General features: G+C 41.8%; 1 long non-coding RNA gene across 1 annotated transcript in view; it reads left to right on the forward strand.

Moving 5' to 3' along the window:
* The first annotated feature begins 3,522 nt into the window (after positions 1-3,522).
* The window catches only part of LOC115031297, a 46,553-nt gene continuing 24,338 nt past the window's right edge, over positions 3,523-25,737 (forward strand). The window contains exon 1 of the long non-coding RNA XR_003836907.1: positions 3,523-3,779. This is a non-coding gene — a long non-coding RNA (uncharacterized LOC115031297). The remainder of the gene's footprint in view (positions 3,780-25,737) is intronic.

Here is a 25,737-nt window from a genome sequence, read left to right on the forward strand (position 1 = left end):
TAGGAGGAGGGTCTCAAAGCCCACCCCCACAGTGATACACTTCCTTCAACAAGGCCACACCCACTCCAACAAGATCACACCTCCTACTAGTGCCACTCCCTGGGCCAAGCATATTCAAACCACCACATCCCCTGGACCTCTAGGCTTGTTCAAACATATGAGGCTATAGGGGGGCATTTCTAGCCATAGTATAATACAAAATACATTTAGTCCAACTTCAAAAGTCTATAACAGTCTCGACAATGTTAAAAGTCCAATGTTCAAAGTCTCTTTGAGATTCATTCAGTTACTTAACTGTAATCCCCTATAAAATAAAAATAAAAAAGCAGATCACATACCCCCAATATCACAGGATATACATTATCATTCCAAAACACCATAGTGAGGAAATACTGGACTGAAGCAAGACCAAAGGCCAGCTGGACAAACTCCAAGCTCTGCATCTCCATGACCTATGTCAAAGTGTTCTTCAGGTCTTCAACTCCTTTCATCCTTTTTGACTGCTGTTGGCAGATTTGGCATTTAGCAGCAATAAACTTCATCCTCTTAGGCTGGTTCCAATCCCTGTATACAGCTTTCCTCAATAGGTATTCCATGGCTTTGGCATCTCTAACATCTAGGGGTATCCAAGGCAATGTCTGGGATCCACACATGATATTTTGGATTCCACCAAAGGGCTTGGGTCACTTCTCCAGCTCTATGCTTTGTAGCATTCTAGGCTCTGGTTGACTCCACTCCACTGCTGCTGTTGTTCTTTCTTAGTGATGATCTCACAGTACTGGCTTCTCCAATTCTCTGTAGTCTTCCACTGCAACCAGGCTTCAGCAATAAGGCTCTTATAGGCTTCTTTCATGGGCCAAGCTTCAACTCCTTTGCAGGATCCTTTCATTTCTGGGCCATCAACTACAACTGAGGCCATACCTTTACCAATGGCCTTCCATGCATCTCACAGTGCCAAGTCTAAACTGCTTTTCCATGACCCCTTCATGCCTTCAAAACCAGTATCACTTGGGTGATTTTTACACATTACCAAGTCCTGTTGAAGCACAAGGTAAAGCCTGGGCAATCTGGAACACAACTTCTTTGTGTTCTTGGAAAACATGTCCCAGAAAATTTCACCTCCGTGAAATCACCTTCTTAATCACTGCTAATTTCTTAGCTCCAGCTAATCAGCATCAATTGCACTAGCAGTCCCTTCTATTCTTGCATCTTTACAGCTAGAGCTCTGTGGCAGAAGCTGCTGAGTCCTGCTGCTTGCTGAGACTGAAACATGGGCTCCTTGTTCTATTACATTATCTCCAGCTTTCTGTTTCCCAACTCATTTACTGCCTAAGCTTGACTGTTCTGGAACTTGCTGTACAGATTGACCCGGAACTCAGAGATCCACATGGCTCAGTTTTCTGAATGCTGGGATTAAAGGTATGTACCACCATGGCTGGATCTAAGCTTTTCTCTATTTGGAACTTGCTCTGTCACCCTAGGTTCTGCTGGCCTAGAAGTTTTGGTTCCAGAGTAGGGAGTGTTTCTGCCAGGAGCATTGAACTGGAAGCTCAGACTTCCTCCTGGTGATTTTGGACTTCTAATGCCTTTAAACCAACAGGCTAAGAAAGGAATACCAGTGTTAGGAGGGGTGATAGATCCAGATCATTATGGGGAAATTGGATTGCCTCTCCACAGTGGAAGTAAGAAGGATTCTATCTGGAGTGGGAGATCTTAGTACAGCCATTTCTTGTGGTTAAAGTACTACCATGTCATGTGATTAAAGTAAATGGGAAAGTAGAAGAGCCTAATCCAAGTATATTCAAATCATCCCAGTGGGTAAGGTGCTTGTCTTACAAGCTCATAACTGAGTTTGATCCTCAGAATGCACATAAAAAGTGCTGGGTCCAGTGCTGTGTTCTTATAATCCCACAGCTGAGGAGGCAGAAACAGGGGAGTCTTTCCAACTCACTGGCCTGTCACTGCAGCCTGCCCTGAGAACTCCAGGCCAATGAGAGGGCATCTCAATGGAGGTGGGTGGCTTTCCTGGGGATGACAATTAACAATTAACTCTGACTTCCCCATGTATACCCTCACACCACAAACATGCACACACATTAAAAAAAAAGTCAGGAAAGAACATGTAAATGGAAACTGCTTAATGAAGAGAGGCCGACTGAAGGTGAGAGGCCTCTGAAAGTGGTAGAAGACCTCCATTATGACCTGAGAATAGTAGACAGATACACCAGCCCTGATTGAGTGCTAAACCCAAGAACTATAACTTAAGGACCGTGTGATCTTTTGAGCATCTCAGAGCTGTATGGAATCTTAAATACTGAATTGTTCTATGGGTAAAAGTGGCCTGCCTTTGCCACGTGGTCAATGTCTTTTTTTTAACTTTTTAATTTTTATTTAATCAATTTATTTTACTTTTCACCTATGAATGTTTTACCTTTTGGATCCTCTACAACTGAGGCTACAGATGGTTGTGAGCCACCATATGGGGTTGGTGATTAAACCTGGGTCTTCTAAAGGAGTAGCAAGTGCTCTTAACCACTGAGCCATCTTTCCATTCCATGTGGTCAGCGTCTTTATGATAAAAAGTTAAATCATGTTCCTCATGACATAATGAAGTGATGAAAAGTTTAGAGTTACTGGGTAGATTTTAATTGACCTTAAATACATACAAAAGGAAGCTTTTTGTCTAGTGGTGGGTCATCAAGCAGGATGAGGTCACAGTGAAGCCAAGATTTGTGGTCATGGCCACATTGGGCTTCAGAACTTATTCACATGAAGATCTGGGCATATCTCTCACCTCTCTGAACTTCTGCTTCCTTAGCTCTAAGATGATGTCTATACAGAACCTCTCTACTTTCCTAGATTCTTACAAGAACTGAATTAAACGAGAGGGCTTATCTAAGTCCATGCTTTGTTCTTCTTCAACAGCAGGAATGTTTTGTGAGTCTTTGGCCCTTCATCTTCCAGCCTCTAACACACTATACAGCAGGCACCTGACAAATTATGTTATATTGCATGTTATGCACAAGGCCCTGAGTTGGATCACCAGCACTGCATAAATCGATGGAGTGTCACATGCCTATAATGACAGCACTTTGGGGACAGAGGCATGAGCAGCAGAGGTTCAAGGTCATCTTTGGTTACATAGCAAATCTGAGGCCAGACTAGACTACATAAGACACTGTCTCAATTTAAAAAAAAAAAAAGTTAGATTGTGTTGCTCTTTAAGCAAGCCACTCTCTGTTGCTTGAACCTCTTTAATGAGTGTGAGCTAGACCGTCCCAGAGGGCACTTCCTCCTTTGGCCCATCATACCGGATCAAGCTGCCCTTCTCTGATGAAGTACAGCATTGTCTTCCTCAGCTGCAGCCACTGAACCAATGATTCCATTATATCATGTGGCTTTCCTTTGGCCCCCATTCATTAATATCCATGCAATGTCATTTGTCCTATGAAGGGATTTGCCGTTCAGTATTGCAAGGTCTGTTCTGTGTTAGTTAACAACTACCCACAGTGGGCAGCTTAGCACACTGCTCAGCAGGAAATCACATTGCAAATGATTTGTTTTATTTTAGTCCTGTCATCCTGGGTAGCTCTGCATTGCTTTATCTGAGCTTGCGAAACAGCCCTGAATGTGAGCAGTCAGAATCAAGTCATGTTCTCGCCCTTCATCGCGCTTGGCACGTTTTCTTTCCGGACACATCCAGTGGATACTGTGCAGACCTTCTCCAGCTAATCTCAGGAAGGCTGAAGTTTTTAGACGGCCACCCTTCATATTTAGGGGTAAGTGGCAAGTGCAGGAAACGCTTCCTTCTGTTTGGATTGTGTTTTCTTAGCGTGGCAAGGAATTATAACGTAATGGGATTGATTAATGACCCCGACAGGAGACACAGCCCTGGAGCTGGAAGTGAGTGAGCAGAGTGCCTAGTTTGCTTTTCAACCTCCCAGGATCTTTAGCAGCTATACAGCACTTACCTCCCCAGCTTACTCTGTGGAGTAGATTCTGTAGTTTTAAAATGTGCTTTGGATGGAAGGCCCAGTGCTCTCTGGGGATGGTTACCTCCAAAATAAAATGATAACGGTGTCTCACCTAGCGGAGAACATTCGAATTTGCTTGGAGTCAGCTTCAGCAGTGTTATCACGTCATCTGCTGATATATTAGATACAGTTGTTCATAGTATTTTACTAATTAATAGATAGCCTCAATGCAATAAGGCAAGACATTGACTGCTCTTTAGGAAAAAATGTTGTAAGCTGTAGCAAACTACTCTCATGGAGATTTCTTTGTGGTAGTAGACATAGCAACCCATGAGGAATTAAATGAAAAGACGAACTGTGTGTGATTGCTTCACCTGCCACAGTATGGGGTGAACTCTGGCTGTTTAAAGCTATGGGAAGTGACAAGGGGCCTGCTGTGGGTTGGGCAGCCAGGTGAGGTTCCTCTGAAGACCATTAGAACAGAGGCTTGATTGGAGAGAGGAAGAATGTGAATGGATCAACCTGGAAAAGGCAGTTCAGACAGATGAACAATGGAAGTGTGGGATTGTGGTAGACAATGTGATCTCTGTAGTTTAGCTGAAAATCCCAGCTCTGTTCCTTGATTAGTTTTCATTGTCAATGTGACCTAGAGTCACCTAGGAAGAAGGAACTGCAAATGTGATCCTGATCACATTAGCATGTTGGCCTGACTGTGAGGCATTTTCTTTATCTCTGATGTAAGAGACCCCAGCCCACTGTAGGGGGTGCCATTCCCTATACAGGAGGACCTGAGCTGTATAAAACCCTGGTGAATCATCAGCCTGTGACTGAGCTAGAGACTGAGTAAATGGCATTCCTCCATGCTTTTTGCTTCAGTTCCACTTGAATTTCTGTCCCAACTTCCCTTCAATGGCTTGTAACCTGGAAGTGTAACCAAATAAGACATTTCCTCCCTTGAGTTGCCTTTGATCAGAACGTTTTATCATAGTAACAAAAAAGCAAACCAGAACACTCTGGGCTTCCCTTTCTGCAGGAAACAGTAAAGGCAGTGGAATTTACTGAGATGTTTCTGTGCACTTAGCATGTGCAAGATCTTGGGTTCAGTTCTCAACACAACAGACATGACAAAAGTGAAGCAAACAGGAAAAGCCAGCACCCACCTCCTGTGTGTCAGTTAACACATGGAGCCTTTCTACACTCATTTTTGTGTTGAATTCTCCCACAAGCTCTGCAGCACTCACATGATCCTTAAATCCATCCTAATGACAAAGAATGAGACGAGGAGGGTTCAGGGTGGCGCCAGGATTCAACCACTCGAGCTTGAGTCAAGAGCCAGTTGTATTAATACCACATAAAACTTGGGATGCACAGTGCCAGCTGTGGGGACGATGGGGTTTCTGTACTTGGAAGTTTTTCCCTCCCCTGCCAGTGACCTTCTCTCTTCCAACTCTCCTTTGGGACATTTGGAGGTGGTTTGGAATGGCAGTTAGCCATGGTCTGCCACCTCTTGTTCTGGAGTCTTTCCTACAAACATCACTCCTAGCTCCCAAGCCTTGGCAAACACCCACCTTGGTTTAGGTAAGGTGACACACTCGGCTCATTAGAAATGCCAGTGGACTCACATTCGGTAAAAGCAGTGGCAGCTGATAAGTCAGGCTTTGCATGGGAACAGCTGTGTGACCTAGGCCAAGTTGTGGAATCCCTGTGCCTGTGTTCTCCTGTGTAAAACCAATTCATCACATGTCACCTGTAGACCTTGCTGACGTGGTTTCTCTGTGTAAACCAAATGAGGTCACAGGGAACATGACGTCAGCTATATAATTAAAACATAAGTAGCACTTGAGCATTACAAAGTGATCATAGCATGCAGACCTATCTTCTGGTCCCTAGCATATGTGTCACTGGGATAAACTTCTGGGCTTGCTTTATATTTCTTTTTCTGATCTTACGGGTCCATGTTGCAGCTTATTCTTCAAATCACATCTCTCTGATCAAACAAAAATAAAACAAACCTATTTCTTGGGTTTTCATCATCAGTTTAAAACTTGCTTTTCTAGAACCTGAATCAATTAGAGCAATTCCTACCTTTGGAATTGAAGCTATGCAACTCTGTGATTTCTGAAACCACATGTATTTACTGAATTGTAGAGAATAATGTTACCCAGAAATCTCAGTGGAATGAGTTTTGTTTTGTTTTAATTTTACTATGGAATCTTACTGTGTTGCTCAGACTGGGCTGTAGCTCACACTCCTCCTGTCTCAGCCTCCCCTGTACTGAGATTATAGGTATATATCACTAAGCCGAGGTGCAATTAGAATTGAGCTGACTGATTCTGGTCTAACTCTAAAGAAAATATGTATTAGAAACCCATCTCTCTGTTTATGCTATAGAAAATATTTTTGAAGTATCAGTTTATAGCTCAGTGTGGTTTGCATACTCTCGATTGTGAATATAAGTCTATGCATGTACATGCATATGCAGACATGCTATGTATAGCAGACTGACCATTCTGAGTATCTCTGCTGAAAACAATGTGGTACAGTGTGGTACACACAGCTTTCTACAGCAAATCAGTGAGGTCAAGATGAACGAAGTCTAAGACCAGTGAAGATCCCATCGTATATTAAAATGATGTTCAAAGCTGTAAAGTGGTTAAGGGTTCAGACTTGATGCTAATTCCCTTGGGAAGGGAGCCTGGCTTGATCACTTAGCTCTGAGGCAGGGGAGAAATTGCTTATTTTCTTTGAATCCCTCATTTTTCACTGGCAAAATGAAGACAGTAAGGAGACCTCAGAATGTTCTAGTAAAGGCAGTGCTGGCCTGCTGAGTATTTTCACTGTAAAGACTACCCGTTGGCTATGACAAGAGCTAAGTCTAACACACTCCCTTCTACTGACTCATGGAAGCAGATCTCTTACTATGCTTATTTTACAGATGAGAAATCTGAGGGGTAGACAGAGGAAGGAACTTGCCTGCGGCCACTCAGCAAGGACCAAGGCAGCTAACCACCCACCCTACATTTGTTCTAAACCCAGACTCCTAGCTATCCCCCTGAAGTGCACAGAGACTTGCTTCCTGTTTCGTCTTTATCTGTCTTCTCCTTTATCTTTGCCTTTCTCTCTCTCCTCTCAGTACACTTTCTCTACAGCACTTCCCCACCTCAACTCCAGTTCCAGGGAATGGGAAATTTAGTGGAACAGAATGGGATTGTGCTGAGCGGTCACTCTAGATAGCTGGTCGTTCAACTCCATCGAACTTAGCTTCCGTGTAATTGTGGCCCTGTCACCTGACCACAGTGGCCTTAGAGAAACCATTTCATAACTAATAATTCTTTTTTGTTTCAAACCTACTACAACCATCTACGATTTACCTCTAGGATGATTTATTATTCTGCTTAGCTTTAGAAAACATGTTCTTGGACACAAGTCTTTTCAACGAATGTGTTATCTTCTTAGAATGTATTCTTCCACAGGTCCAGAGGAAAACCTTAATGGAGTCTAAGGCAGATCATTTGCCTCTGGGTGCACACTGACACTACTCTCTGTAGGGAGGACCCACCATGTCTGCCGATCCTAGGAACGGCTGTGGAGCACCGCTGCATTTTAGAGAGAAAGCAGAAAATTGCTTTTCCATCCAAAAGTATAAGGCTATGACTCACGTTGGAATTGGTTCAGAGTGCTGTTTGGAAAAAAAAAAAATCCAGATTGACAACAACAGCTAAAGGATGCTGGGAGGAAGACGAGGTTAACAAGTTAGAACGCAGAGGTGTGCATCTAGGAAGCTTAGGTTCACTGGAAAGATACGAGGAAGTAAGTTAGAGGTGCCTTCTAGAAGGGCGGAGTTATTAAGGTAAACAAATCAACCAGAGAACACTATCTTCCAAGTGATTTTCATGATCCTAGATAATCGGAGGAACTCCAAGCTCCAAACCCAGTAAGTGAAGGGGAAATCCAAAGAAAACCAACCTAGCCTCGTAAACAAAGTGGAAATTTCCTTCTGCCCAGAGGAGCGCCAGTCCCAGCCATAGAGGAAGCAAAGGGCGAAAACACAGTTCTGCCTGAAATGACCTCCTATTTTAAGAAAAATCAACAGCTCCAAAAGAAGGAAAGGAAAAACAAAGTTCCACCCAGAAGGAAATTGTATGTAAACAGCCCGAAGGGAACCGGAGGTCTGAGAGGGCTAACACACAGAACAGAGCAAGCCGGGAAAGGCACCATTAGCCTCTGACAATGTCAGCTCTGAACTTTGCAAGGACTGCTTTGTGATTGACAAAAAGGGCTTGGGGGTAGGAGGTGCCAGACAAAAAGCAAGTCCCCTCTGCAGCATGGAAACTTTGATCTTTGGAGTTTGCTATTTTTTCCCCCAGGACTTTGCTAGTGTGTAACCCGGGGAAGACCAGCAACCACAAAATGTTGGCTATAATTTTCTGCAATTTGTCACATGCCCTCTTAGAGCCCTGGTGAGATGGGCTTCTTTGTTTTTCTGGCTGTATCCTGTATGCTAGCAAGGTAGTTCAAAAAAAGATAAGAGGAAACTGGAATCTTCCTTCAGTGTTTCCCATTTTGGGGCTACATGAACCCACAGTCCTGTGTGTGTGTGTGTGTGTGTGTGTGTGTGTGTGTGTGCCCACCAGGGGACAAATTTGTGTCTCAGGCAACCATTTACATTCTTTTCTTTTCTTTTACTTTATTTTATTTTTAGACAGGGTCTCCAGACAGCCTAGAGCTCACCAGTTAAAGTAGTCTGGCTGGCCAGTGAGGTTCAGGAATCGCTACAGACTAGTACTAGGAATAGATATATGGACCACTACACCCTGGCCTTTACTTTATTTCATCATTATTATTTTTAATGTGAGTTCTGGGGACTCAAACTCAGGTCCTCCTGTTTATAAAGTGAGGATTTTACCAACTGAGCCGTTGCCTCAGTTCTCTGACAGGGCTATTTTAATTTTATTTTTCTGTATATGTATTTATTTGAACTATATAGCATTTAATCCACCTTTGAGTCTAACACTTAACAATCAAGAGACTCCAAGTAAAATTTATAATTTTATTTGCTGTTGATAACACGGATACCGGGCTAATGTAGGGGTGACATCTGAGGCTGTTCACCTTGGACATGCACGTGATAACTTGACAGTCCACTTGTTTCTGTCACTTCTTGCTGGCCCCTCCCATGGGAATTCATATCCTTTTCCAAACTGGTCCATAGACACCCTTAGGGAAAGCCCCTGTTTAATCCAGGGTGTTCCAGACAGTTAGGGACATTGTATCTGCTTTTGGGTTTAGCATAGAGTTGTATTGCTACTGGTGTTCTCTCTGAGAACAGGGGGACTGGCAGATCTATGTCCTCTATCTGTCCCAAACTGTGAGTAGGACTTCTGCTTCAGTCTATAAGTCAGGTCCAGAGTGAGTCTTAGCCCTCTTCTCCATGATAAGTTCCCTAAATCTGGTACTATTCATTATGTCTCTAAACCTCTATATAAACCCTTCAATATAGAATCTCATTGATGCCACAGAAATCTCATTCTTGTCAGATACTTTATAGGAAGCATCTTGGATAGAACCCAAACAGAACCCAAAGTAAGCAAAAAGGAAGAGCCCACTAGACTATGTCACATGGTTTAATACAAGCCTATGGAGCAATAGCCACCAGTGTGGTGTTTCTTTAACATTCATTTGTTTATTTATCCATCCACCCATCCATCTGTCTGTCTGCCTGTCTGTCCATCCGTCCAGCATTCTTTTAGCCATATTCTGAGACGTCCAGCATTCTTTTAGCCATATTCTGAGACGTCCAGCTGCCTGCTGTAAGAAGCAGGCCCGCAGGTATTCTGTCCACTCCAACTGGTCTTTGCAATCTCACCTTGTCCATTTCTGCAATTCAGTGGAGACCAATATATAACCAACCCTTTCACACAAAATGGCCTGCCAGAAGCCAAGGGGTGAGCTGATTTTCAAAGGTCTCCCACCCTTAAATGAACCTCCTTTGGTGCTTTCATGGATTCTGTTGTTGGAGTCACAAGTACCCTTAAGAAAAAAATCCTTGGAGGCAGCTGGTCCCCGCTGTCATTGAAACCCAGAGGAGGGAACGCCATGGGTGAGGAACTGCTGCCTGGATGTCATGAGGTTGCTTGTATTTCAAAAGAATTCAGCTTACCACCTCTGTGGCTTTTAGCCTCTCTAATAAAGCAGTTTTTAAAAAGCTAAAAACGTAATCTGCCTTTTAAATCTGCTGTTCCTGCTGAGTCTAAATGGGGTTGTAGCAAAATGCCTGGCCAGCATTAGAGCTCCCTGAAGTCAATCAACTGAAATGGGGTTGCTTGGGGGCCTGAAATATATTTGAAAACACTCTGGGGGTGGCGCAAAAATAACTGAACAAAGGCGAATTATGTGAAAGGAAGAAGCAGGCAGAGGCTTCTGAAGAAAAAGAATCCCTTCGGAGTTCTGGGAGGCATGGAAACTGAGGTAGGAAACTGAGGTAGGGGTGTGGACCTTAACTATTGAGCTACCCAATCACAATGTGGTTTCTTTCCTTTTAGCATTAGAAAAATATTATCACAGTGAATACAGCTTCAAAGATAAAGCATGGACTAGTCAGAAATACATAAACTGCTTGAATAAATGCCCAAATACACTCAGAAGACAGGCTGAAACCACAGGTAAGGTAAAGATGGGGTCCTCTCCAGTCTTGCAGGAGTCGCTCTCACACGCTTTCCTGCTCCTATTAGAAAAGTGCAAGAGTTCTGAGTGACTTGGTTCTTGCTAAGGCAAACTCAAGCTTTCTGTGTATCCCATTAGAAACATTCAACATGAAGAAAACTAAAATGAAAACCAACCATTAATAAACTAATTTTTAAAAAATGAAGACATGGTTTTAAACGGTACCTACAAAGAAGTATTATATTCTTATTAATTTCCTGAAAGGATGGAAGTGATTTAGGAAAAAGGTGGTGTATGGTGATTTAGAGTGAGGTAGAAGTCCATTTGGATTACCTAACAAAATGTAACCTAAATGTAACATTGGAAATCTTGTGGGGTATCAAAAAAGAACAGAATCCATCTCTTAATAAATTAGCATTAGATTTAAATGAATTGCCTTTAGATTGCATGTGAACAAACTGAATTTTATACATAGATGTATGGCAAGAACAGCAATAGCAACACAGGAGGGTGCTTGAGGGTGCCTTTCTCAGATTTTCACTTTACACAAGATATGTAGAGTAGGATATTTGGCCAGAGTGCAATGTGCAGTGCCCCAGGACACAAGAGTGCAATGTGCAGTGTGCAGTGCCCCAGGACACAAGAGTGCAGTGTGCCCTGCCCCAGGACACAAGAGTGCAGTGTACAGTGTGCAGTGCCCCAGGACACAAGAGTGCAGTGTGCAGTGCCCCAGGACACAAGAGTGCAGTGTGCCCTGCCCCAGGACACAAGAGTGCAGTGTACAGTGTCCCAGGACACAAGAGTGCAGTGTGCAGTGTTTCAGGACACAAGAGTGCAGTGTGCAATGCTTCAGCACACAGGAGTGCCTTGGGCAGTGCCCCAGGACTCTTGAGAACGTGAATGCATTTGAAAGCAAATTGCAAGGGATTGAAGCCTTGGTTTGGGTAAGAATGGAAAAATCTAGATGCTTAGCCAAGGCAGTTCTGAAGGACTTTGATCTGGATATCTCAGGAGAATGAACTTGAACCATTCCAGCATTCACTGGTTTTGGACAGGCAAAGAATATAGTAAAGAAATAAATAAAACCCAGAATTTTTAATGGGTTTTTAGAACTTCCACTTCTGGCTGCAAGTGGGAGACAAAAGGCAAATAGATATTGTCCTAAAAATGCTAAGCCAGGATTTTTTTTCTAACCTCAGAAAAACATTGGGGTTTGATGAGGTTCAGCTTTGGGGCAAGTTTCAGGACAGTGTTTGTTCTAGCAACTTCCTCCCTTCTCTGTGGAAAGTCTGTTGGAGTCTGTTGTGGTTCTGGAAGCCAAGCTCTGAGGGCTCTAGGCTTCAGTGTCATGAGACGGGCTCCAATCTGTCATTTGCGTCTCTGCCCACATTTTCTTCAGTGTGTTTTTTGGACTGGGGCCTTCCCAGACAAGTCCCTACATGAAGGAGAGCCCACACCCTTTCTCATCCAGTTCTTTCTGGAAGGGTCTCCATGTTTATGCCCAATCTCCCTGAATCTCCTGAATGCAACAGTCTCTGCTCCTTTAGAAGGGTGATCGCCCCGTTTCTGCCTGAGTTATGTCCAATTCCACCATTCAAGATGTGCCTTGGATCTGGGGACATTTATTATATGTTGACTCAGGGCATGAGCTGCATAACTCATTCAACTCTGGAAAATCAGTACTGTCTAGGTCCTAGAGTTTAGGATACATCTTCCCCAGGGGGAAAAATTGGTGATGTCTGCTGTAAAACAAAAGAGAAGAGGATGCAGGAATGTCTCCAGAGTGTAGCACCTGATTTTGTGGACCCAAAGTTTTAATCTCAAGAGCCAAAAAAATAAAAGAAATTTTAGGAAAGAGGATGGAGGAAAAAATAATATTTTGTGAGACTCTAATATGCTCTAAAACTCTGTACTACAGTCTTCCTGTTGAACCTTATTTACATTTAATATCCATGATATAGTATAGAATCCACACTGTCATGAAGATTGTTGGACTTAGCTCAGAGCACAGTGCCCATCTCCTTCCACTACATCCACTTTAGTCATAATCAATGTTTACACACTTGCCTACATTCAGCAAAATACACAGTAATGCACTTTGTAAGATACATCGTCGAATTCTGTTTGTCTTAATAAAATGAATATCAAATTTAAAAGTTTTTAAAGTCTACTGTTACATGAGTTCTGAATTTATCCTCAGGAGATGCAACACCAGGGATTGGAACTTTTTAGTCTTTAATTTATTTTGCACCAGAAAACTAACAGTTTTATGTACTGACATTTAAAGCTTGAATGGTACATTAGTGTAATTTTCAAGATTTCAACATGAACATCGATTTCATATTTTTTTAAAGACTACAAAATTACTTCTCTTTTTGGGTATGATAAATTCTCATTGCAGCACAGAGTTCTTGTTTAAAAAAATCTTTTGTAGAATTCATATGCTAAATATCAAACCTGGTAAGTGTCAAGCTTTGTAAAAATATAAGGAAATTAGTGCTTTCAAATTTATTAGCATATAGAAGCAGGAATTTTGTGGCATACATTTGAATACTAAAAGTTTTACAGTGCTGTTAAATACAAGAGACATTCAGCAACTCTTTTGAACATAGAAATCACCAAGCTGGGGGCTATGAGAGACTCCCTCTCTCTAGACGGTTAGTATAATTCAGTACACCAGGAGCCAACTGCATTTTCTGTAAAGGGGTAGATGGTAAGATGCATGGGGTAGACAGTGAAATGCATGGCTTCGTAGGTTACATGATCTCTGTACTTCACTTTGATCCTTCAGAATGACAGGTACCACAGACAATACAAGAAAGGACGGTGGTGGCAGTGGTTCAATATTATCTTATGAATGTGCACTAAAATTTCATAATTTCCACATGTCATCTTACAGACATAAAAAATGTCATTCTCAGCTTATGGATCACATCCAAGAAGGAAGTGGGTTGAATCTGTTGTCCCATCTTGTGGAAGATATATAAAGAAGAGATTAATGTTGTTATCATACATGTGATAGACATATGGGGACTGAGAATTGAGTTTGGCATTTCACAAGTCCCCATTAAAGGGAAAATTCAACTACGCCAGAGCTCTCAGATAATTTGACAATAAGCAAAATCTCCAAGTGTGACATTCTACTGTTCAGATTGCTTCCATGACTAGATAATACATTATAAATGATAAAAAGAAAACAGTATTGATAGAACTTGATATGCAGTAGTGCTTTCAAATGCAGCCATACTTCGTTTTGATTATGCTTCTTTATATAGCATCTGGAAGGCATGATATTGCATTTTTGGTTATACATTGAAGGTTGGGGGTAACTCTGGTATGAACAAATAAATGGGGGTTGTTTTCCCCAGAAGCAGTGTTCATATGTATCTGTGTCATACTCCCACATGTGGCTTGCTTCTTGAAACCTGACTGGGGCGGTGAGGGAATGAAGAAAGACCAGGCACACAAGCAGCAAATCTGGAATCAGGTGGGCTGCGCTTGGCTTGTTGAAGGTACACCAACTATGTAACAACCCGGAACCTCAGACCATTTGGTATGTGTGGCCCAGGGAGGAAGAGCTAGCTTTAGCTGGAGATCTTTGTCAGGGAGCATTCTCAGCCTGCAGTCATCTAGGAGAAGAAGCTGTAGTCGTTAATTCTTGAACACTCTGGTCAGTCACTGGCAAATGATCATTCTGGCTCACTGTTCACATTTGTACCCAGAGCAGAGAAATGTTTTGCTAATCCCCTGAGCCTAACTGGGGTAAAGCTTTGCTGCTCCTATAGACCTGAGGTATCAGAGTCCTTGACATGGATGGCTCCGCCTATGTCAACATACACATCCGCTCAGGACTTCTTTGCACACCCACTCAAGGCTTCTTCGGTTCCCCATACTTGGCAGGTCTTGCAACATTTCAAACTTTTTCAGGATTACTCATAATATTGGAATTCAATCAGTTAACCCTGATGTGGCCTCTAAGTGTCCTTGCAAGGAAGCGAGTTTGACTCTAGTTTATACACGAATGGAAAGAGGGCAAACCAGCCTGACTGCTGAGGTGGAAAGTGTCAGTAGACTGGAAGAGAGCCACCATAGTATTCCCATGAGTCAACACCCTACCTAGTTCCACGTCCAAAATCTGTAAAAAGTGAGGAATCTGCAGAAGGAAAATGTGCTGGTAACATAAACTGGTTGAGAAGTTTTAGGGAAGAAAGCCATCTCGATAACACAAAAGTGTGGGGGTAGGGAGAAAATCGTGAGAGATGATTTAGAACTGATGCATTTCTGGAAGATCTAGCAAAGATCAAAGGGAAGGTAGCTGGGCTAAACAAAACAATAACCACCTTTTTGGTGTGGACAAAACATCCTTCCACTGGAAGAAGACACCATCTAGGGTTTTCATACGAAGATCGTCAATGCCTGCTTTCCAAGCCTCAAAGGACTAGATGGCTCTTGTAGGTCAATGACTTTGAGTTGAAGCCACTGCTCTTCCATTCTGAAAGCCCTGGGGGCCCTTGACAATAATACTGTGCCTACTCCTCTTGTTCTCTACATATGAACAGCAAAGTCTATCCAGCTGCTTGCAGGGCTGACTGAAAATTTTAACCCCTCTCCTGAGACCCACTGCTCCGAAAAAGGATTTTCTGCACGTGGTCGGTCACCCAAGAGCTGAAAACATACAGTGACATGAATGCTGCCATGTCTCTAATACAACTCCCGCTCATGGAGAAACTCAGCCTTTCAAGTCCTTGTATTTAAGACACGCATCTCAGTGTAGACAGTGATCCTGCTGACAGACCTGGGGGAAGGAATTTGAACACCTCTGGAAAGAGTGCTAGGTGCTGTCAAAGGCTTTTGTGTGTGTGTGTGTGTGTGTTTCATCAGAAGAGTCAAAATATTAACACTGAAAAGGGTTTGGAAGAAGTCAATTCAACCCTTCATGGATGATGGAGACGAAATAAAGACATTAGTGTAGAAGTGACTGGAGAGGTGGTGAAAATAGCAACAGAACTAGAAGTGATGCCTGAAGAGATGCCGAATTGCTTCAATGTATGATAAAACTGGAACGGAGGGAGCATCACTTCTTACAGCTGAGCAAATAAAGCATTTGTCTTGCACACCAGTAGCTATTGAGGCAAAATTGAGTAAAATTTGGACGGCTTTCCAATCTTTCCTTCCCAACTACAATTATGAATTTTTTTTTAAAGTCAATTCTTAACATGGCCTTTTGTACTTCAAAATATGTGTGCTGTTTTTGTTGTTGTTGTCTTGTCCCTAGGTATTAACTATTGGAACACCATGCTATGTTTTTTTCTTCCCTTCAGACAACAATATACATAACAGAGGTAACATTTGCTGGATTTGTATGTGTTTGCTTCATTCTGGATTGACTTATTGTAATTGTTTTGTTTTCAAGAAGCAGGCATCACTTGTATTATTGACGCATCTCAGCTTAGCGCCTTGTTATTTTATGTGGAAGTAAATATGGATTTGACCTTTTACAGGAAAAAGGAAAATGGCATCTTGAGCTGGGATATATACCTGCTGAAGGTGCTGTGTACAATGATGAAATGATAATTAAAGATTTAGAATATCACCTTGGCTTTATTAACAAAGCAGAGGCAGACAGACTTTTGAGAGGACTCTACAGTTACCAAGGCTATAACTTATGCAACCCACTTCATTGTAGCATTAATTTTATGGTGGAGGTCTGTAATGGAACTTCTGGTATCTCTCAGCTATTATGTTTGCTATTTCCTAGAATTCCGAGATTGAGGGATTGAGATCTCAATTTCTCTAATAGGCTAGTTCTGCTCCTGAGACCCAGGGTGGATGTCAGCACAGGTTTACAGCCCTCCCCTACCCAGTCCAGCTACAGAGCATATTCACTGGCTTCCTTGATCTCAGTTGTTCATTCTGTCTTTATTCTGTTTTCCTATTGGTGTAGAGCAAGGTTAGAAACTCTCTTATGGTCTCATGGTTTCATTGTCTTAGTCTTGTCTGTGCCAACTGTCTTTTCCTTGTGTCCTTAACACCTAAGTTAAACTCCAGTGCATTCTCCAAGTCTTCTTTGACCTTCCCAGAAAAATTCTCTTTCTTCTGGCTTTGATGGCCTGCTATACCTTCAAAAGCCCATTTGATCCCATTTGGGTGACCAAGTGTATATTTTCTATATCCTATTAAACCAAAGTCTCCTTAAAGTATCAATCTCCTTTTAACCATTTGTATCTGTTACAACATCCAGTTCAGCAGCCTCGGTACTAGACTAAACACCAGGCAGGAGTCATCTCACAGTAAGAGCTGTTATTGGAGAAATAAAAGAGAATAATTAGTTGTAGTCATGTAATTGGGTTCAGTATATTTTCATTGAAGTCTGTAGGATGTATATACTCTCATTCACTCACTAACTCATTCAGCAACTGTGCTTTGAATATGAATAAAACAGCAAATTTCTGTTGGGGTTTCATAATTGTGAAATGATTTATATCTTATAATTTGTGTGTGTGTGTGAAACAAATTTATACTATACTAGTTAATAATAAGTGCTTAAGAAATGAAGCAAGATATAGGGTTAGATGCCTAGAGGAGAATAGCCCAATCTGGGCAGGAACATGTCTTTAGGCAAGAAGGTACTTGAACAGAGACTAAAGGGATCAGGGAGATTAGACTATAGGGAGATTAGACAGCCAAGGGAAGGTTATTTTAGTTAGACATGGTTCAACAACAGCCTAAGGCAGAAATTTGAAAATACTGAAGTAGAAGAAGAAAAGATTTAAAAAGATGTGAGAATTTCACAAGTTACAGTAATAAGGTTTCTGGAATAAGAATGAAACCAGTGGGTGTTTTTGAACATAAAGTGACAGAAATTACCCATGTTAAAAACTCATGTGGGCTGCACAGTGTAACTCATCTCCTCTTTGACCATCTCCTCTCGTAAGACGGTGATGTGTCTTAGGTACCCCCACACTCCTTTCCTCATCTTTGGGGTGGGCAGGCTCCTATTCACTATCCATTAAATAATCCACATTTAACCAGTATACTGTCTCCAAAATAGAAAAGTTCCCTGAGTTATCACGACTTCAATGATAAAATTTACTTGTAGAACATTTTGAGATTTCTCTATTTATTCCGTGGAGAATTGTTTTGTTTTTTTCTTTCTATATTAATCCACAAGCTAAGGCTTTAACTGCAATAAATGTGAAATGTCACAGCCTTTCTTCCCAAGTATCTTGTCTGAGGATAATACTACGAAGGCTTTGAAACACAGGCAAGGGAACTGCATTCTAATTTTGGCTCTGTAAATAGTCTCGTGATCTTTGAAAGTGAAATAACCACACACCCATTTCTTTGGGGAACATTTAATGTTCTCAGCATCTGCTCACTGTCAAAGGACAGACATGAAAACAAAGGCAAGGAATATAGCAAATGAGGTGGTATGAGAAAATACATGCAGAAACTTTGAGTGTAACCATCCCCAGGTGGTGGTGGTGGTGGGGGGGGGGAGGGATGTCAGAGACTCCAAGGCTAAGGTCACCCAGAAAACACTGATCATATAAAAGTGTCAAGTGCTCAGGGAATTGTAAGGGTTCTAAGGATGGGATGGGGTACAGTAGTCAAGCACATGTCATTTTGTTTCCTGCAACTCATCTTTGGAGACACCATCCTTTATCTCTTCCATGTAGTCTCCATTGTTTGGAGCTGTGTCTGCCTTGTCCACAGTATCGTCAGTTAGGTCATTAAGGATGACCCTTAATAGTGACTTATCCAGGGGAACCATGCAAATGAGTTAAGCAGAAGACTCCTGTGGAATTTGCTTAAAAACACCCGGAGAAGTACGTCTCTTCCTTAGGATCAGTAGATGTAAGAATTTGTGTTTGCATGTGATAATGATCATGTTTCCTGCCAATGAGAGGGAACTTGCCTGAGAATAACACACAGTGGGATCATAGAGCTCACATTTGAGGAGACATATACAATAGCTAGCCATCTCACTTGAAGACAGTATTTGTAATACCCCAGGGGCACAGAATTCTAGAGGACCTCCAGTGATTTCAGCAAGACTTAAAGAATGTACAAGAGGAGTGTGTTATAGCCAGCCACATCTGTGTAACAAAGAGAGGGAAGGACAATGAATGCTAGCAGCCTCAAATGATCACACTTTCTATTCAAACTAATATTTGTTCCATGACCAGGGAATCTTATCATTTCTTCAGCTTAATTAATTTCTGAATTAGTCATTTATGCTAAACATATTGACATGGGGTGGGGGTGGGTTCAGGAAAACACAGGTAATCCATCAGTCCTCTTCCTTACAACCGTTGTTCCCCAGTAAGGTCAAGGTGGACTCTCTTGAGAGAATATGTGCATATTAAGAAGCAATATTAAAGCCACCATATTAGTTTGATACAAAATTCAACTGCTGTGGTAAGAACACACGTATATATGAGCTACTTAAACAGCTAAATGTGTCTTTATAATTAGCATGGGCTTTTGTTTACTTGAGTGGATACTTTGAAGTGTTTTAAAATGAGTGCTTTCTCCTGGGAATCAAAATAGTCTCTTGAAAATTTTATTGACACTAATAATTAGCCTCCTAGGTTCTTTGTGTATTAACAATGAAGACGTTAATTGCCCTAATTTTTTTAAATTAATGAAAATTTAATTCTGATTTTATTGTACTCAACTTCCTAATGAATCAGAGAGAATATAACCATGTAGAAAGTCTAGTCTTTATGTGGAACATCTCTTACGAAGAAATTTTACTTGGAAAGCTCGTCTGCTCTATTAACCCATCCCTGTTGCTCACTTGGAAGAAGAGGACCTTCACTTTCCACTGTAAGAAGAAGAGAGCTTGTGAAGCCCGCTACTGCCTCATGATTTTGTGGCCACCAGTAGGTGACGTTTTATGTTCATTCCCTTGGTTCACATGGGCTCATTCCTTCACATGAAGTGATAATGTGACAAGTGTGACAAGGGTCCAGCTGTTGTCATTCTGTGGTGACCTACTAGGAAGCCTGACTGACTGTGAGAGAAGCTACATTATCGTACCAGCCACCCTCTCTGATATGCTATGCACTGGTGTTAGATTGGTTGATTTCTTTAAGACACTGAGGAAATTTGCGTTGGGATAACAGTAAAGCCTGAAGTGATCATTATCAATTTAAGATGAGAGGTGATGTGGGCTCCCACTCACTATCCTCTTCTGGATCTCTGACTTGGTTCAGAAATGAGGAGAGGATGAAAAAGAAAGATGCATTTAGTTAAGGTCAATGTTGTTAACCCAGTATTGTTGGCAACCAAACTCTGGGCTAAGATCAGCTGAGTTGCCTGCCTTTCCAGATTTCCTTCATTCTCTTTTTAGGTCTTCCATTGCTTTGAAAGCTTCTGTTTAGAGACTTTCTTCAGGGTCCCCAAGGGTAAGTATGAAGGAGAGGGGAGTAAAGGTCTAGAACATACCATGACGCAGATAACAGACGGGTGACACTGCCTGTTCTTCCAGGATGCTGACACACCATTTCCTGCCATGTCCTTTCATCAGATGAATGGCGGACATGCGATAGCAAATGGACCCTTTAATCTCTCCATACTCGGCCTTCATCTAGTGTGTAGATTCTGCACGGAGTTTATGCTGGAATAAGAGATCGGAGATTCAAATGGTTAGATTACTCTTGGGTGAGCTTGTTGAGAAATTCTGAGTTTTATTTCCCATTTTTAAAAAAATAATAAACAAATTTCCAAGATTTTTTATAATAAACAATCCCTACACTAACAATACTTTCCTGGGAGCAAATTAGTGGCTATGAACATTAACTTATCCCACTGATTTTGCTTGGTTTGTGTGTGGCTCTGGCTGGCCTCTTGCCCCAGGCTCCCAAGTGAGGGGCACACAGGTGAGCGCCACCCAGGCTTCAATGTTTTCTAAAGACAATAATGAAGGAGCCGAAGAACTTATTTCAGAATCATCCTTTCTTGTCTGATTAAGCCAAATTCTCAAACAAAACTGCCTGGACTTATTTGTTTTGCTTCAAAAATTCACAGGCAATGTTTCTCTGACAGAGAGGACTTGGTAGACTAATGAGCTCCAGATAGCCTGGTGGCCAGCAGGCTCCAAGGATTCCGTCTAGCCCCACCTTGGGTTTCCTTTTTTAATGATGTCCAGAATAGATCCATTCATCTATTTTTAAACTTTCTAAACTTAGCAATAGGAAAACAGAGCTGGGAGCTGAAGCTATAGGCTACTTTATTACCCCAGTTATTAGCCTGACAAAAATAAGTGACTTTCCATTAAACAGCAGTGACAGAGAAGGCGGAAGGTCTCAAGGTCAATGACTCCTGTGATACGGATGCCCTAAACGTAGCATCTCTCCAGGGACTGTCGGAATGAGCCACTGACAAGCTAATTGCTCGTATTCCCTCATTAAGCAAGCCTTGCTTCATTAGTAGCTTGCCACAATTGGACACCATTTCCAAGGCTCTGAGATCTACCCATTGATAATTAGTGAGCGACTGAAATGAAACCAGCCACTACTTGTTTGATGAGATTAATGAGATTAATTGAGTAATTATTGTCTCATCTAAAATAAAAAAGCAAGGAAATCCAGCTATGAATTCACTGTCAGTCTTTTCCTGGAAAAATCTCCTCACAGACACATGAAAGCTTTCTATTAAGAAGTAGACATGAATCTGATCTGTTTACGAAGAATCCCAACATGGAATTTAACATGGAATTTATAATTTATTTAGTTTTTAACTATTTTCAATAATATACATTGTTGTATATATATACTTAACATCTGTATATATCATTTAAAAGAGTAGCCATATGTATAGAGTTTGAGCAGGCGTCTGACAAATGCTCCGCACATATATAACTCTGTAAAAACTAATAGTTTTAGCAAAGTGTGCTTTGAAACTTTTGGCAAACATATCAGAACACTGTGTTTGGTTTAGTTTGACTTAATAGCTATGATTTTTAAAATTGTTCAACTGTTCTTTTTTAGTACTGAGTTTAAAAGACAAAAATTTACATCAAACTTCTCTGAAAATTCTTTTTTGTGTATCATACATAATTAAGCACTCATGTAAGTTTTTGAAGCTTCAAAATTGGTCACTTTGGACGGTCTATGATTTCATTGTATTCGAGCCTGTTTTTTTCTCATCAAAGATGATTTCAAGTATACAGCTCAAACTGTCAGTAAAAAAAAAGGATCCCAGCTGTCTTGGATATGAGAGTCCTAGTGGAGACTTGATAGTCTGTTCATAAAAACTCATTGTAAAGGTCTGGATATTTGCTGACCCTTCTATCAGTGGGAAATAAGATCTCACCAACAGGGGCGTTGGCTCTCCATTAGTAGAGGAAGAGCAGAGCCTATCATTCTCTACCCAACTGAGCTGGCATTACTGCTCAATGTAAGAATCTCTGGGAAAAGAGTTGAGAATTGGGTTGCTTCGTTCCCCTCCCGCTGACAGCTTGATGAAACTTTCCTCCAGGAAATTTACTCTATTCTACCTAATTAGGTAGAGGAAATGGTGTAGGTCGAGGAAATGGTGACATAGCAGGGGCACCATTTCCTGAGTGTCAGACGGTGCCCAGTCATGTGTATAGTACTGCATGGAATGTGTACTGCCATCCTTGCAAGAGAAGAGTCCTATTCTTGAAAAGCCATGTGTTCGTTACAAAGTCTCATCAGTGGTAGAAGACTCAAACCCTGGAATATCCAGCTGCACAACCATGACCATCGATGGTGATTACGACGCATAGAATTTAGACTATCAAAGCAAATAACACCAGAGAGAAGAGAAAGCTGGGTTGTTGGGAGGAAAATCACCTCTGAGGGAAGATGCACTGACCATAGAATCCAGGGGATAGCTTCTTTGTGAGAACTAAGCTTTGTTCTTGTATGGCAGAGCTGATGTTCCTACCATGGAAGTAGTATGGGATGGGACAAGGCAAGGCAGTCCCACAGAGCAGAAGCTAGATTGTATTAGCAGAGGCCACATCATTAAACCAAGCTCAAGATGGGTGAGGGAAGAGAAAACAATTGTACCTGGCAGGAATGTCCACACACTGGCCAGCAGAGTCTCTCAGTCAGTAGCTAATCTCTCCCAAGTTACTCCAGGCCTGGGATTCAAAACACAGTGGAGCCAGAATCCTTCTCTCCCCGTAATTAATTTGGGCCAACACAAGTATGGGAGGGCACTCCAGCACATAGCCAGAGGCAGCAATGCTATGGGACCCCCACAACAAACCATTGCTGTGGGCTAAGGCAGGTTCTGGTCTTCAGTGCCTTCAACCTCTCTATAGAAAGTCTGAATGTGTCTGGACCTTCCACCTGCTCATGAAAGGCACAGAATTGCTAACTTGAAGTTCTTACTGAGAGGAGAGATAAGTCACTGCAGCAGGTGGGCTGCTGGCTTCCCTCTTCATGACCAGATACTTCCAAAATGCTTGTGTCTTAAATTCCATTTTTTTTTTTCTGGGTAAGTCTTAAGTGAAGAGAAGGATTCCTTGATTAAAACAGAGCAAAACAAAACAAAAAAAAAAAATGTAACAACTTTGAAAGCCAGCAGATTAGAAGATCCCTTTAAGTCTTCTGTTCTGGGCATTTGTTAGCAGAGAAGAATTGAGAACCTGAGCAAGCAGAATCCTAATGGAAAACAAACAAACAAACAAAAACAAACAAACAAAAAAAAAAAACCCAGAAAGCTTGATAAGATCTTCCAGCAAAGGGCCAGGGCCAGCTTCACCTGCATTCTTTGATTGGTCACTGACCCCACTGGGTCACAGCTGTAGAAGGACCTGATGTCAGTCATTCACATGCAGATGCAATTCAACTGGATTAGTGGTCACAGCTGGAAAAGTCTCCCCCAGGCTTCAGTCCCCCAGAGGATGATGTCCCTTTAGGCTTGAGTTTTCTAATTGCTGTTTTGTACAGGTTTGTAGTATGGGGTTAATATATTTTTTAAAATAATGCTTTGAAGTGCAAATGTGCTGCTAGTTATAGACTGTGTTGCCTAGCTCTAAATCTAAATCCTACTGTAGGAGAGATTCTCATAAGTATACCTTTGTGACAAAGAGTTCCAGGCAAACTAAAACCAAAACATTAAAAAAAAAAAAAAAAAAAAAGCGCACTACGAGGGCCTATAGTGATTCTCTCTTGGAGAGTTGAAAGTCTTTCCGAAGGTAGATAACTATCTGCTTATGGCTTCATCTGCTGGTGTTGTGTTTCCTTAGCGTGGCGGATGACCACATTCCCTGTAGAAGTGAGTGCACAGTTGGGTTACCCTTTGCATAATTCATTCCCAGCAGACCATCTCAAATGAAAATTTTCTGGGGAAAAAAAAAGATATGCAAAAGGATCAGGAAGTAGTCTTAGAAACAGATACACAAAGAATGAAAGAAAAATTGATTTATCTACTGTATACTCTGTCCTGATGTTTTTATTATAATTCTCAGGGCAAGACATAAATGATCATAAAGTCCCTGTCTTAGGGTTTTACTGCTGTGAACAGACACCATGACCAAGTAAAGTCTTAAAAAGGACAGCGTTTAGTTGGGGCTGGTTTCCACGTTCAGAGGTTCAGTCCCTTATCATGGAGGTGGGAGCATAGTAGCATCTAGGCAGAGCTGAGAGCCCTAAATCTTCATCTGAAGGCTGCTAGTGGAAGACTGACTTCCAGGCAGCTAGGGTGAGGGTCTTAAGCCCACACCCACAGTGACACACCTACTCCAACAAGGCCATACCTCCAAATAGTGCCACTCTGAGCCAAGCATACACAAACCATCACAATCCCCAAAAAGCGATCATACGTACTCTTGCCACTCGCAATCATGACTGTGAAAGAGCAATTCTACAGGCAAGCGCTCAAAATTCAAAACCAGTGCTTTTAAGTCTATTATTTTGTATTTAAAGAGAGGGTCTGACTATGTAGCCCTGACTTGCCCAGAACTCATAGAGATCTGCCTATATTTGCCTCTTAACTATTGGGAGAGTTGGTGTCTTTAAAGAAGACTTTATGTATGGTTCTCTTGAGAACATGGGAGGCATGTGCAGTATAATATGTTTTCCCTTTTTAAAAATGGGATATATGATATGGCGCATAGAAGGGATTGGAAATAACATATTATAATTTAGCATTTAGCGAATAGCATGATAAGCTTCAAAGTAATTCTATCAGAGTAACTTCGGAGTGTCCACAGCCAAACCTGAGCTCCATCGTGGTACATTTTAAAGTACAGCCCCATGGTAGAGCATATATTTATAAAGATGTTGGACCTTACAATTACCTTATCATGCTCAGGTTCATCCTCAGGCAAAAATAAAATGTGTGTGTGGGGGGGTGAGGGGGAGGGGGGTGGCTAATCTTTGAGTTTGTGACATGCCACTAGTGTCTTTCATGACTCCTGCAGCTCCAAGCCAGATGTTAAGTGGAACCCATGACCTTTGTGGTAAAGCCAAGGGCATCTCAACTATCCTCTTGTCTTCAGGTCTAAACAGACTCAAGCTCCTTTGGCTTATGGGCTAATTGTGACATGTGAGCGGCAGCTAGATCATCCAAGGTTTTTTCTTCTTCAAGGGCTTCACTGTTTGACCTCTCAGAACCTAATACTGACATGCTAAAGGATTGAGTAGATTACTAATTTTCTAATTGCTTATGAAGACTCAGGACAGGATATACACCCCTGTACCTGGGCCATATGCTCTGTCCCAGAGAACCTTGAAAGAGGCTAAAGTCAGTAGCTTCACTTTCATGGAGGTAGGAAAGCTACTCTGTAACCCTTCCTTCCTCCAGTCTCTGGAGAAGGCCAGCCCTTCATTTTAGCACATCAAGCCCACGATGCTATATTAACAGCACTACAGCCTTTTCTACTTAAGTCTATTGGCTGTAAAAATAAAGCAGCTTGGGGGAATGATTACAAATCCTAACAAAGGAACAGAGCACACGTACAGACTTGGCTCTATTAGGAGGGCATGTTTCTCATTTATACCTCTGCAAACATAACACTCTTGTTAAAGCAGGTACCTCTTGATTCTCTGCCTCCCTGATCTCTGTCTCTGTCTCTGTCTGTCTCTCTGTGTCTGCCGTTCTCTCTCTTGCACAT

Source organism: Mus caroli, chromosome 6, assembly GCF_900094665.2.
Source record: "Mus caroli chromosome 6, CAROLI_EIJ_v1.1, whole genome shotgun sequence".
NCBI lineage: Eukaryota > Metazoa > Chordata > Mammalia > Rodentia > Muridae > Mus > Mus caroli.